Consider the following 15,185-nt stretch of genomic DNA (forward strand, 5'->3'; position numbering starts at 1 on the left):
ATTGTCATTCTTACATCTTGTAAAGCTTTCTTTTCATTTATCTTTTTGTTTTGAATATGTAATTATCCAATTTTTCTTTGATTTATTTATATATCTTTTATTTTTATCAGCAATGTATCAGCATAGTCACATATTTAATGACTGGCACTACAACATTACAGTTAACTATTACACTGGTATAGTAGATGCCTTTGGTAGAAGTAAATACAGAGGCATGAAATTGTTAGACCAGGTCATGAAAGTTATGGAGAGAGTTATGGCCCAATAATTTAGGAACAAAATTTGACAAGATGAGATACAGTTTGGTCTTGTGCCAGAAAGAAATACTATTGACACCTACTTTCTAATAAGTACAATGTAGAAATATTTTGATAAAAGAATACCATTGTACTTGGTATTCGTTTAGGTAGCGAAAGCCTTCAACAAGGTCCAGTGCTCTGATCTGGTGGCTGCTGAGGAAGCTGGGGTAGAGGAATGACTTGTTGAATAGGTGTTGCTATGAAGGTAAGAGTTAGGTACAAGTCATTTCAGTATGAAATTAGTCCAATAAAACTTATCTACAGGAAGTCAATTGATGAAAAGTTGTTTAATGGAGAATTGTTCATTAAAAAGTTGTTTGATAAAAAGCCATACCATGGAAGGCAGAATACACTCAATCCCTAAAAACCTATACTTTATCACTATCCAAGAATTATAAAACTACCAGTTACAAATCAACTAAATACAATGCATTAAGTATATGCTTACCAAGAAAACAGCTGGGAAAATACATTTATCAGGAGTAGAGTATGATAGTTAGTATTAACTCTACAATTCACAAACTGATTTGAGAACTTGTCCAAAATCACAGTAAGAAAAAGGGAAATTAAAACAAACATAAAAGTAGATAAAAATCTAGAAATCACAGTTTTGAGCCAAAAAATGTAGGTTCATCTAGGATTTTGGACAGCAGATGTTGAAATTGCATCATGAAACATCTACTCCGACTCCTTATAGATTTCTCAAGTTTTTTGGCAACACAGAGAGAGAGAGAGAGATGATAAGAAATGGAGCGATAATTACCAATGAGAAGTGGATCATTGGTGTTTTAAAGTCATTGTTTAATTTAATTTCGAGATTGTTTATACCTGTTTCTGTTTATTAAAATGGGGTAAATTTACATTTACTTCGTTACATTTAAGAAGCATCTTCAGAACGATTATGTGGAAAAGAAAGACAAAGAAAAGGAAAAAAAGAAAAGGGAAAGGAGAAAGGAGTTCATTAAAGCAATAATCTTACATTTTAGTGACTTGTATATTTCCATGTGTCAGTAGATTCCTTCATTCGAAAACATCAAATTAGGGTTAGGTACAAGGCCTTCGAGGATTCTCCAGATGAATATATGTTTATATAAATACATATATATATATATATATATATATGGGTGTGTGTGATTGTGTATAGAAGAATATATTAATAAAAATATATATATACAAGAAAAAAGCAACAAAAATGGATCAGTATTTCGGTACAATTGTTTCGTACGAAGACCACCTTTATTAAGGCTGCAAATATTGCAGCAAATACACGTGACCCGTACTCATCAGCCGAAAAAACATCTGAGTTCTCAAAACATCCAAGGGGGTGAGGCTACACTCATGAAACATCAGGGATAGTTCTATAAAAATCAGATTTAGATAATAAATGGACTTCCAAAGTTCTTTAATGTTGCACAGTTTAAAGCCTGTTATTTGACTGTGCAACATTAAAGAACTTTGGAAGTCCGTTTATTATCTAAATCTGATTTTTATAGTACTATCCCTGATGTTTCATGAGTGTAGCCTCACCCCCTTGGATGTTTTGAGAACTCAGATGTTTTTTCGGCTGATGAGTACGGGTCACGTGTATTTGCTGCAATATTTGCAGCCTTAATAAAGGTGGTCTTCGTACGAAACAATTGTACCGAAATATTGATCCATTTTTGTTGCTTTTTTCTTGTTTATAATCACCCCACATTATCTTATGGTTAATACCATATAGATTTCTGGTACATTTAAGTTAAGTACCTCATTCATGTGAATTCAACAGAACTCACTTGAATCTTAATTGCTTTTACTGTATATATATATGATTGATTGATTGATTGATTGATTGATTCTAGTTTCAGCTTATGAGCTGTGGCCATGCTGGGGCACCGCCATTTGGTGTTGCTACTTGGTTTCACTTCATGGAGGGGCTTTCTAGCAACTGCTATTTGGTGCATGAGAGAGTTCGATGCAGCTGCCCTCATCTGCCCCTCCTGTCGTGAAGTTGGTTCATCTGGGACACCTGACAGGAAGAGATCCAGCTTCATTTTAAAGACATCTGTATCCACCCCATGCAGGTCTCTCAGGTTCTTCGGGAGGATATTGAAGAGCTGTGGGCCTCGGAAGCCCAGGCTATCACAGAATCTTGTCCTACATCTTGATGGCAGGTTTGGAGTCCTAGGCACCACACAGTGGCGCCCAGTTCTGGCATTTGCGTAACTCTTGATGCCAAAGTTCAGGACACTTCCCTCCAGGATCTTCCAGATGTATATTATGGCATATCTTTCCCGCCTACGCTCCAGGGAATATAATTTTAATCTCTTGAGTTTTTCCCAGTAGCTTACATTCTGCATAGAGGCTATCTTCTTCGTGTAGCTTCGTTGGATCGCCTCAAGTTCTGTGATCAACTTGACACTGGATGGTGACCATAGCTGAGAGCAATAGTCAAAGTGGCTTAGGACAAGTGTCTTCCAGAGGACCATCATGGTTTCTTGTTCTCTTGTTCTAAAGGTTCTAAGAATCCATCCAGCCAGCCGTCTACATTTCATTGTCAGTTTAGCAACATGTACATGAAAGGTCACGTCATCACTCATGTGAATACCCAGGTCACGCACTGATTGTGCCTCTGGGATTGCAATCCCTCCGGATCCAGTGTATTCATTGGGTATTGCATTCAGTTTTGCATGCTGATAGTATAAAGCTTGAAACTTTCCAGCATTGAACTGCATGCTATTCTTTTCAGCCCACTTGTATATTTCGTCCAGCTCACATTGCAGGTGTTTAGTGTCCTCAGGGTTCTGTATTGCCTGTGAAACTTTTGTATCATCTGCATAACTTGTGATCGTGGCTCTCTGCGTGGCTGAGGGCATGTCTGAGAGGGCCATTATGAACAGTAGTGGTCCCAGAACAGTGCCTTGCGGAACACCGCTCACTATTTGTGTGTTAATGGAGGTGGCCCCATTGGCTACTACCACCTGACTTCTATCCTTCAGAAAGTCATGAAGCCATTCTCCCAGTTTTCCAACTATGTTGAGATCACGCAGTTTGTGACATATCATTCCATGATCGACTTTATCAAAGGCCTTTGCAAAGTCGAGATATATCACTTCCATATTTGAGTGGTTGAGCAGCCGTTTCAGCACCCAGTTATAGTGTTGTAGGAGCTGAGTTAAACAGCTTCTCCCTGGTTGGAAACCATGTTGGGTGTCGGGCAGCAAGTCATTCTCTTCAAGGAAGGTGATCAGCTTCCTTCTGACTATTCGTTCCATGACCTTGCTGATGTGTGAGGTCAGAGAGATAGGTCTATAGTTCTTGGCTTCCGCTCTGCTACCTCCTTTATGAATGGGGCATATTTTACCTTCCTTCAGTTTTCCTGGAAGTTTGCCAGCTGCAAGGAAGCTCTGAAAGAGGAACTGCAGTGGTCTTGCTAGGACTCTCTTACATGCTTTTAGGAGGATTGCCGGGAATCCATCAGGGCCAGTAGCTGAGTCTGTTTTCATTTCATCTATAGCCTTGGTTACATCGTCTTCCTTTATATCGATGTAATCTATCGTCGCCGCCTCTGATTTTATATCTGCAGTGGTAAAAAAGTCAGTTGGATTGGTGATTTGGAGATGCCCAAGGGGTGGAGTGAAAACACTCTTGAATTGCTCATTCAGTATTTCACTTACCCTCATTGGTTTTCCTGTAAGTGTGCCATCCTTTTCGAGGAGTGGCCCTATTCTACAGTGCACTGTAGCTGTTTCTTTGGCATACCTGTAGAAGCTCTGGGGTTAGATTTTATGTTTCTATAGCCCAGGCTTCTTTGTCTGCTCCTTCTTTTTCATGGGAGAGTTGCAGACATTTTTCGATTTCCAACAGTTTTATTTTTAGGCGGGACTTTTCACTGCTTTCAATCTGTTTGTTTAGGCGATTTGAAAATTTCGTACGCCGTCTCATTAAAATTTCCTCTCTCTGGGGATTTTGTTCTTGTGTACAGTGGCCTTTCTCTCTGGGACACATTTGTAGCATATGGCTTGCATTACAGACATGAATTGTTGAAGTTTCACGTCGATGTCTGGCGAGGAGAGACATTTAGGCCAGTTTTGTTTGAGGATCTCTTTCTCAATTTGTTTCCAGTTTGCCTTATGGTAGTTCAAGCTGGAAAGATTTTGAGGGTTTCTTGTAGGCTGCATGTCCGTGCTCTCTTTTGGCCCGTACATGGTCAGCTCTATCATGTTGTGATCCGAGAGTAGTGTCGGTGTCACTTTCACATTATGGATGAGATCCATGTCATTTGTGAAGCAGAGATCCAGTGTGTTACCTGCCCTGGTTGGTTGGAGTATTACCTGCTCCATGTACAGGGTGTTGATGAGGTTCAGGAGGGACCTCGCCTGTCCTCGTTCACATCTTGTCATTCCTGGGAGAGAAAGGCCCTCGGGCCATCTGACATTGGGCAGATTGAAGTCTCCCATAAGAAGCACACCTATGTGTTGTTCTAATGTGGTTAGAATTTCTTCTATTTTTTAAAGGCAGTCTTCAAACTTGCCCACATGGCTTGGGGCATCTGGAGGGCGATATGTAGCACACACAACTACATCAAGTTGCCTAATATGTACAATTAGTGTGTCACACACCGAGTTTGAGTATGACAAGAGGACCTGGGGTGTGAGGTCCTCACGGATGTACATAGCAACACCTCCATGACTCCTTTCTTTCCTGTCAGTCCGTAGTACAGCATACTGTGGTATGTGTAACTCCGCATCTGCTATGTCCGGTTTCAGGTGCGTTTCTGTAAGTGCTATGCATAAGGCTTGATTGCATGCAACAAAGTCTCTCAGGAACGGGATCTTTGTCCTGTTACTGAGTGTTTGCAGTCCTCTGATGTTCAGTAGGAGCATCGAGGTGAGGTGTACGTTGTTGCCGGCGGTGTCCATCCTGTGTCTGTTTGCTGTGGTGGTCTGGTATATAGTGGGTAGTCCCACCTGCGGGCTTGGGTTTGATGAAGCCAGGTCAGCTGCTGTACAATCTTTGTGCCATGCACAAAAAAGATTGTTGCTCAGCAGCTGCTCTTTCGACAACATCATGTTGGCGGTTTGTGGCGCGCACAACATCTGCGTACCTCCGCTTTGGGGCAGGTGGTGCGTGGTCCATCCCTTTTCTTTGTGTTGATGGTTTGTCCATCTGCCTCGTGTCTCTGTGGCAGGGTCCCGATGTGCAAAGCGGCAGCCTGCACCTTCCTTTCCATGCCAGCAGGAACCTCTCAGGTAGAACATACACACCCGTGTGCGCTGTTTGGTTCCATCCTTTGCGGTTCCACTTCTATTCCTGGTTGTTTCACCTTTGGTCCTGCTTGAGCTTTTTCTTTTCCTTTAGCTCTTCCAGTCCTTCTTTTAGTTCTTCTTCCTCCCTCTACCTCTTCACCGGGTTCCCGTCTCCATGGCCCTTGCTGCCGGTTGGAGAACTTGCACCTGGGTTCACTTCCCGGGCAGGTTTCTCATTCAAAACCTCCCCGGACGTCCACCAGGTGGGGGTGACTTCTTTCATCGTCTCCATTCTTGCCATCTTTGCCCCGCTCGTTCTCAAAGATGGCATCAAGTGCGCCAATGTGCGACCGTACAGCGCATATGAGCGCACGAATTCCTGTCTCTTTTGCTCCATCTGAACCGCTGTCCTCTTGTAGCCTCTGCTCTTCAGCGCAGCCGCAATCACCTCGCTAGGGCTATCTCCGCCGGCGCACTCCCATGCTTGTACGAATAAATCCAGCTCGTCAGGTCTCCATGCTCTGGACATGCTGGATAATCCGTCTATCCGTTTATCTATCTAATTATGTTCGAGAGAAGACAGGAAGATATTAAGGCTAATTAGAAGATAGAGTACTTGAAAAAGAAATATTAACAATATTAAAGTTTGCGGGTAAAAACGTTATTTAATCTTAAGGCTAATTAGGGGATAGAGTATCTGAAAATGTATTAGCAATATTAATATTATATTAGAGTGTGGGTAAAAACGTTGTTTAATCTTAAGGCTAATTAGGAGATAGAGTATCTGAAAATATATTAGCAATATTAATATTATATTAGAGTGTGGGTAATATTAAACGTTATTTAATTTAATCTTAAGGCTAATTAGAAGACAGAGTATCTGAAAAATTATTAACAATATTAAGCAATATTAACCGTTATTTAATTTAATCTTAAGGCTAATTAGACGTTATTAATATTAAACGTTATTTAATTTAATCTTAAGGCTAATTAGAAGATAGAGTATCTGAAAATATATTAGCAATGTTAATATTATATTAGAGTGTGGGTAATATTAAACGTTATTTAATTTAATCTTAAGGCTAATTAACAATAATTATTAACAATATTAAACAATATTAAACGTTATTTAATTTAATCCTAAGGCTAATTTGACGGTATCAATATTAAACGTTATTTAATTTAATCTTAAGGCTAATTAGAAGATAGAGTATCTGAAAAATTATTATATCGAGAACAGATATTGAAAATGTAAACAAACAAAGATTATATTAGAGTGTGGGTAATATTAAGCGTTATTTAATTTAATCTTAAGGCTAATTAGAAGATAGAGTATCTGAAAAATTATTAACAATATTAAACAATATTAAACGTTATTTAATTTAATCTTAAGGCTAATTAACAATAATTATTAACAATATTAAACAATATTAAACGTTATTTAATTTAATCTTAAGGCTAATTAGACGTTATCAATATTAAACGTTATTTAATTTAATCTTAAGGCTAATTAGAAGATAGAGTATCTGAGAAATTATTATATCGAGAACAGATATTGAAAATGTAAACAAACAAAGATTAAAAATTATATTAGAGTGTGGGTAATATTAAACGTTATTTAATTTAATCTTAAGGCTAATTAGAAGATAGAGTATCTGGAAAATTATTATATCGAGAACAGACATTGAAAATGTAAACAAACAAAGTGACGATCGCAACTTTAACTAAGATGTGGGCCTAAGTGAAGGATAAAATAGAATAATAAATAAAATATGAAATAGATGAAAGTGATACTTAATCCAAACAAGGTGGTCTGGGTTTTTTTTTTTTGGTTTACGGGATTTTTTTCAGGAGAGATGCTTCTTTTTTCTTTCTTGCAGGAGATAACTTGATTCAGTTATTTTTGCACCATGTGCGTTTCGGCGAAAATGAAAATACTGTGTATATGTATATATTATATATATATTTTAAAAATATTTTTAACCAAAGTGTTGTAGTGATCTCTATGACTTAGAGTTTTCGTTTTGCAACTACAGTGGTTATTTCGCCGATCTATGCAAACTTTTCACAGAGAAGAGGCAACGTCTCTCTCTGTTGAAAACGGAACCGGATATGTATATATATATGTATATATATTATATATATATATATATATATATGTATATATATATATATGTATATATATGTATGAAAAAACAAGTCAAAATAGAAAATGCTAAAATAATTTTATAAAGAACATTTCAGTACCGGTTTCGGTTATTTTGAGACCTTTTCAACTGTAACGATTAAATAATTAAATTTAGAAAAATTAGAAGAAAAGTTTTTTTAAAGGAATATTTGTATAGTTTTCAAATATAAGTGGCATTCTGCCTTTCTCTGACTCCCTTGTTTGCACTTGTGTGTTCGAGGTCGAACACACATCGAACTCTCTCATGCACCAAATGGCAGTCGCTAAAAAGCTTTCGTGAAGTAAAACTGTGTAGCAACACCAAGTGGCGGTGCCCCAGCATGGCCACAGCTCAATGAGCTGAAACTAAAATCAATCAATCATATGTATATATATATATATATATATAATAACATATACATATATCTATATATATATATATATATATGGATATATATATATATATAATTTATGTATATATATATATAATATATATTTATGTATATATATATATATATTATGTATATATATATATTTATATTTATATTATGTATATATATATTTATGTATATATATATATATTTATGTATATATATATATATATATACATATATATATATATTTATGTATATATATATACGTATATATGTAATATATTTTATAGATATATATATATATATCTATATATTTATTGTATATAGATATCTATATATATATTATAGTATATATATCTATTTATGTATATGTATATTTTATTTTATATATTATGTATATATATATATATATCTATATTTTGTATAGGTATATATATATATATATGGTATATATAGAGATATATATGTATAGATATATATAGTCTAATATATATACATATATATAATATATATATAGATATGTTATAATATATATATATATTTATATATTAGTATGTATATATATATATATATATTTATGATATATATATATATATATATATATATATATTATTTATGTATATATATATATATATATATATATTTATGTATATATATATATATATTACATATATATATATATATTTATGTATATATATAATATATATTACATATATATTATATATATTATGTATATATATATATATTATGTATATATATATATGTATATACGTATCTATATATATATATAGTATATACGTATCTATATATATATATATATATATATATAATATATATATATACATATATATATATATAGGCAACATACACACATACATACATACACCTATTGCGTTCATGTTTGTGTGTGTTGCCCGTATATCAACAAAACACTTTCTTCTCGATGGAAAAAAAGCAATAAAAGTCTTAACAAAAACTTACTCGTTGCTAGAAGGGGACTTAACTCCTGTTTGCAAACAATGGTGATATCTCCGACTTGAAAATTGTTAAAAGTTTGGGTTGAAAATTTATTTTTATTGCTATTCGTTGGATAGGGTATATTTTAGCATGTTGGGAAGTTTACCACATGCAAGGAAACGCTGAAAGAGTATCAGCCGAGGGTCTGCAAGGGCCTTTTTATGTCTTTAAGAGAACAGCTGTGTGTCCATCTGGGCTTGTTGCTGAGTTTGATCTCATTTCATCAATGTCCAATATTACATCCTTCTGTTATGTTGATTTAATAAATGGTTGCCTCTTTTCCAAATAGATTCATTATATTGAAAAGCTCCCTCGACTTGTTTATTTGCATATTTTCCAGTGGAGAAGTGAAAACACTTCAAAATTGTTTATTTAGTGCTTCACTTATCTTCCCCAGATCTGCAGTTAGCGAGCCATTTTTACCAAATAGTGGCCCAATCTGATAGTGTTCTGAGGCAGACTCCTTTGCTGTCTAGAGGGCTTTAAGATTTCTTTTTATATTCTCGACTGCCCAGATTTCTCTTTCTTCTCTATGGAAGATTTTGAGTTTATTTTCTATCTCAAAGAGTTCCTCTGTTAGGTGGGATTTCACACTGTCATTAAGGTGTTTGTTTAAATGATTTGAGAACTTTATTCTCTGCCACATGAGTATTCTCCTGTCTTGGGGAATGATGTTTTTGTGTCTATTGGTTCCCTTCCCTGGGACATATTTAATGCTTGCATTATTGATATGAATATATTGAGTTTCATATCTATGTCTTGCATAGAGAGGCTTTTACGCCAGTCCTGCTGGAGTATCTGTTTTTCAAATGACTTTCAGTCAGCCTTATAGAAATTTAGGCTGGATAGGGTTTGAGTGCCATCTGTGTGGAGTTTAGTTAATTCCAGGCCATACATTGTCAGTTCTATCATGTTATGGTCTGTGAATATTGTCGGTGATATATTTATGTTGTGGATAATTTCTACATTGTTTGTAAAACAGAGGTCCAGGATATTTATGTGCCTGGTTGGAGAGAGTATGATCTGCTCCATGAATAACATTTTTGTAAGATCAAGTAGAGATTCTGCTTGATTTTCGTCTTTGTGCATCATTCTTGGGGTTATATTGCCATCAGTCCACCTGATGTTGGGTAAGTTGAAGTCACCCATCAGGAATATAATAGTACATTGATCCAATTGTGTTAGTGCTTACTTTATTGCACTGAGGCTTTCCTCAAATTTTCCATCATGATTTGAGCCATCAGGTGGGTGACACAGTATGTGAATATCACTATATGAAATTGTTTTAGATGTACTATGAGTGTGTCAAAAACTGAGTTTGAGTTTGATAACAGGGTTAATGGTGTAACATCTTTGCGGATATACATTGGAACTCCACCGTAACTTCTTTTTTTTTCTGTCAGTACGGAAGGTAGCATACATACATTGGTATGTGTATCTCCACATCACTTATGTCTGCAGATGTGTTTCTGTAAATGCAATGCCTATAGCTTGATTACATGCAGAAAGATTCTTCAGGTGCTGAATTTTGCATTTGCTGTTGTTAAGCAGTATGCCACTTATATTCATCAGTAGAAATGGCATTGGTGTTGGTATGTTGGGTGGTTTGGTGGCAGTGGTGGCCAACCAGGGTCCATCAATTATGGCGGTCTTGTGTGCAAGGGTGCATAGCTCAGCTTTGTTTGTAGCCACGACAACTGTTGCACTATTTCCTGTGCCACGCTTAAAAAAGTTCTGGCCTTCTTTTCTGCAGGTTTGTGCTGGAATATAGATTTTTCTAAGTGTGGTTGTTTCCTTCGTTGGGTGAGTGATGGCTTTTGATTCAGCATTGGGTGCACAAAGCAGCAGTTGGTCCCACTTTCTCCATGCCAGCAGAAACCTTTTTTGTGGAACTTGTAGATAGACCTTTTTCTTTGAGAGGGTGTGGTTTGGGTTTTTATTTTAGAACCATTTTCACTTGGCTTTCGTCTGCTGTCTTCTTTTTCTAATTCTACATTGCTGCTTTGGGAGGTGTTGGGACTGTGGTTGTTTGCACTTTTCTCATTTCCTTCCTTGTTGAGCTTTTTAACTTTGGCATTGATGTTGTCACTGCTTTCTGTGTGCGGTTTCTCACAGGCAGTGTCATCATTATTTTGCCACTTTCGAAAATGATGTCCAGTTTTTCTAGGTGTGGCTGTATGAGCACATAAGATCAGATGAACTCATTCTTCTTCTGCTCTATTTGTGCCACTGATCTGGAGAAACAATTGCTCTTCAGGTCAGCTGTAATTAAATTATTTGGCGAATCAGTTTCTGCAATTTCCCTGGCACATAGGAACAATCCTATTTCTGTAGACTTCCAATTTCTTATCTTCCTTGTGGTGTATGGTTGTGGTGGTGCGTGCAGTTAGTTTTTGAGTGCAAGTATGGAGAGAGCAGAGGTGTGATGCGAGAAAACATGAAGGACAGTGAGAAGTTGGGTAGGTGAGGGGGAAAGCAAGCTGGGGGAGGGAAGAGACCAAAGGAGGTGATGGAGAGATGTGAGGGGACAGACAGGAAAATTGAGCCAGAGAAGGGAGCAGAGAGGAGATTGAGAGGGAAGCAGAGATGAGGGAGGTAGTATTGCAGGGGAGAGGAGGAGAGGATGGGGATTGGGTTGTAGGTGTGGGTGGATAGTGATAGGAGAGGGGAGTAAGTGGGAGTGAGAGAGAGGGAAAGAGAGAGACTAGAATATTTGTAAATAAGAGCAAAGTTGTGGAGATAAAAAGAGTGAGAGGAAGAAAGGATACATATTTGGAGAAAGTGAGAGAAAGGGGAGAGAGACTAGATACACATTGATTCTAATACAGATAGAAATAGAGAGAGAGAGAAAGGAGCATTTATTGTTAGTGTTTGAGTGAGAAAGTAAGTAAATATATTTGTGAATAAGAGTAAAGTTGTGGAGAGAAAAAGAATAAGAGGAAAAAAAAATATTTTGAGAAAGTGCGAGAGAGATTAGATACACATTTATTTTAGTACAGAGAGAAAGGGGGAGGAGGAGGATGTATCACTAGTTAGATGTAAAAGTCTTCAAGAAAGAGTAAAGGGATGAAGAGGAAAAAGAGGAAAAAAAGGATATATATTTGGAGAAAGCGAGAGAGAGAGACTAGATACACATTGATTCTAGTGCAGAGAGAGAGAGGAGTATATATATCGCTAGTGTTTGAGTGAGAGAGTAAGTCAGTAGATATATTTGGAGAAAGTGAGAGAGAGACTTGATACACATTGATTCTAGTATAAAGAGAGAGAGTGAGAAAAGTAAAGTGAGAAGTGTTAATATATTTGTATATAAGAACAAAGTAATGGAGAGAAAAGAAAGTGGAAGTTACAGGAGATGTATATATATTCCAGCCTGGTTTGGTTTGTTTTTGTTTTGTAAGCTCCTGAGAGAAAAATGAATTATTCGAATAGAGAGGAAACGCTTAGAAGAAATAGAAAGCCAGTATTTATCACACCTCGTTAGAAAGAAAAATATATAAAAAAAGAAGAGAAGGAAAGAAAAGAAAATGTTGTTGCACAGGTCAGAATCAAAAACAAAATACAGAAAGGGAGGGTCGATAACTTATAACTATTTTTTTTTGTTGGACCTTTCATTAATTTAATTATAATGCATGTATACTTATCTTATCTTGAGTTTTTCTTAAAGTTGTGGTGTATCTTAGGAATTTTCTTTACTTTCCCATAAGCACATGGGGGATTTTTTTGATAGAAGAAACAGTGATGCTTTGACTTAATGTTTTTGTCAAAGATTCTTTCTGCTCAGTATATTTATGTAGGTGATTTGAAATATATCGTAATTTTATAGATATACAGTATTTTAGTATACTTTCCTGATCAGTTTACTGTTTTCTTTGAAATATTTTTATGGGTTTTCCGAAGCACAGAAAAACATGTGTGGACCACACAAAACTGGAAGTATGTATGTATGTATGCATGCATACATACATGTAGAAGGTTGAAAAGGAACACACGAGTTGATATATTTTGAAAAAAAAGTCAAGGTACAAAATGCTATAATAATTTTATAAAAAAACATCTCAGTACCGGTTTCAGTCATTGAGACTTTTTCAACTATAAGTATGGAAAACAATTAAATTTTGGAAAAATTAAAAGAAAAGTTTTTTAAAAGACTATTTGCATAGTATTCAAATACAAGTGGCATTTTTCTTGTTTTTGCCTGTCTCTGTCTCTCTTGTTTACTCTTGTGGGTTTGAGGTCATTGTGAATTCTTGGCAGGGAAGAAAAAAAAGAAGGAGATGGAGAAGAAGAATGCAGGAGTGCCATGATAGTAGTAGGATGTTAAATGGTCAAGTGACTTGTTGTGGATGGTTGTAGTGATTGAATTCGTGAGACATCTCTTTTGAATGTATTGTTTATAATATTTGTGTAGGTGTTATTCTAAACAACAATAGTGGTAAAGTTAGAAAGGAATGTAGGTGGTATGATAGTATTAGGATGTTAAATGGTCAAGTGACCTAAAAATGGCTCTTTATGGATTACAGCAGTGATTGAGACATTTTTAATGAATTCTTGAGTGTATCATTTGTAATATTTGCATGTGTGTTTGTGTTATTCTAAGGCTGTGGTGGATATGTTGTTTGTTGCAGATGTGTTCAAAAGGGGTCTGTATTTTGTAATAAAGAGAGTCTCTTTACTAATTCGTTGGATACAGGTTGTATCATCCTTGAATTGGTAGAAGGGTAAAATTCTGAAGCTTGGATCTTGGATTTTTGGTATGGGCACAAATGTACGTACGTACGTACGTACGTACGTGTGGTGTGTGTGTGTGTGTGTGTGTGTGTGTGTGTGTGTATGTATGTATGTATGTATGTATGTACGTACGTACGTATGTACGTACATACATACACGTCCGTCCGTACGGACGCATGCATGCACGAATGACAGAGTGTAAGAAATGTTGGACATAAGAGGCATCAAATATGGTGTGCGAGAGAGACAACTGCACTGGTATGGTCATGCGATGCATAAGGACAAGGACAGTTGTGTAAAGAAGTGCTGATCACTAACTGTGGAAGGAACCTGTGGTAGAGGTAGACAAGGAAGACATGAAATGAGGTGGTGAAGAATGATCTTCAAACTTTGGGCCTCATGGAGGCAATGACTAGTGACTGAGACCATTGGCAATATGCTGTGCCTGACAAAACCCGTCAAGCCAAGTGAAATCATAGTCATGGCCAATGCTGGTGTCATGTAAGAAGCACCTTTTGAGTGTTGGGCCTCATGGAGGCAAGGTGGCCAATGCTTGTAGCACATGAAAAGCACCTTTCGAGTGTTAGGCCTCATGGAGGTAATGACAAATGACTGAGACCTTTAGCATTATGCCGTGCTTTAGAAGAAGACCCATCAAGCCAAGTAAAATTGCAGTTGTGACAGACACTGGTGTCATGCAAATGGCACCCATGCAAGTGGCATGTAAAAGCACCCATTACATTTCCAGAGTGGTTGGCATTAGGAAGGGCATCTAACTGCAGAAACCATGCCAAATTAAACTGGAGTCTGGTGCAGCCTTCCAGCTTGCCAGCCCTGGTCAAATCATCCAAATCATGCCAGCATTGACAACAGATGTTAAATAATGTTGATGATGTGGGTGCTAGTATCACATAAGAGTGTCTATGCCAGTGCCATGTAAGAGTATCTGTGCTGGTGCTTCACAAAAATGTTTGTGTTGGAGTCACATTAAAAGCACCAAGTGCACTCTGTAAAGTGGTTTGCATTAGGAAGGGCATTCAGCCATAGAAACCATGCCAAAACAGACGAATGGAGCCTGGGCAGCTCTCCAGCTGGCCAGCTCTTGTCAGTGACCCATTCAGACAAAGTTTTTTGTCAGTGAACAGGTCACAGTTTTAAGTGGTGAAAATTTTGATACCATATTACAAGTAACTGTTCAAGTGAAGTTCACAGTCTTTTGTGTGTTTCTGAATGGTTAACTTATGCCTTCTATGCTGCAATCCCTCTTTTCTATATTCTTCAATTTTACTACCTGACTATTTTGACTAAAAACAGGAGAATTATGTGTTTTGCCAAAGGGTACTTGATGGCTACTGACACTTTATTTTATTTT

The 15,185-nt window shown here is 36.6% G+C and overlaps 1 long non-coding RNA gene across 1 annotated transcript; it reads right to left on the reverse strand.

The window, feature by feature from the left end:
* Window positions 1-11,073: 11,073 nt before the first annotated feature.
* LOC118762056 lies at window positions 11,074-11,358 on the reverse strand. The gene is made up of 2 exons (XR_004997844.1): window positions 11,225-11,358; window positions 11,074-11,193 (listed from the first exon to the last, which is right to left on the reverse strand). It is a non-coding gene; the product is annotated as an uncharacterized LOC118762056 (long non-coding RNA).
* Between the last annotated feature and the right edge of the window lie 3,827 nt (window positions 11,359-15,185).

The sequence above is a fragment of the Octopus sinensis genome, linkage group LG2, assembly GCF_006345805.1.
Source record: "Octopus sinensis linkage group LG2, ASM634580v1, whole genome shotgun sequence".
Lineage (NCBI taxonomy): Eukaryota > Metazoa > Mollusca > Cephalopoda > Octopoda > Octopodidae > Octopus > Octopus sinensis.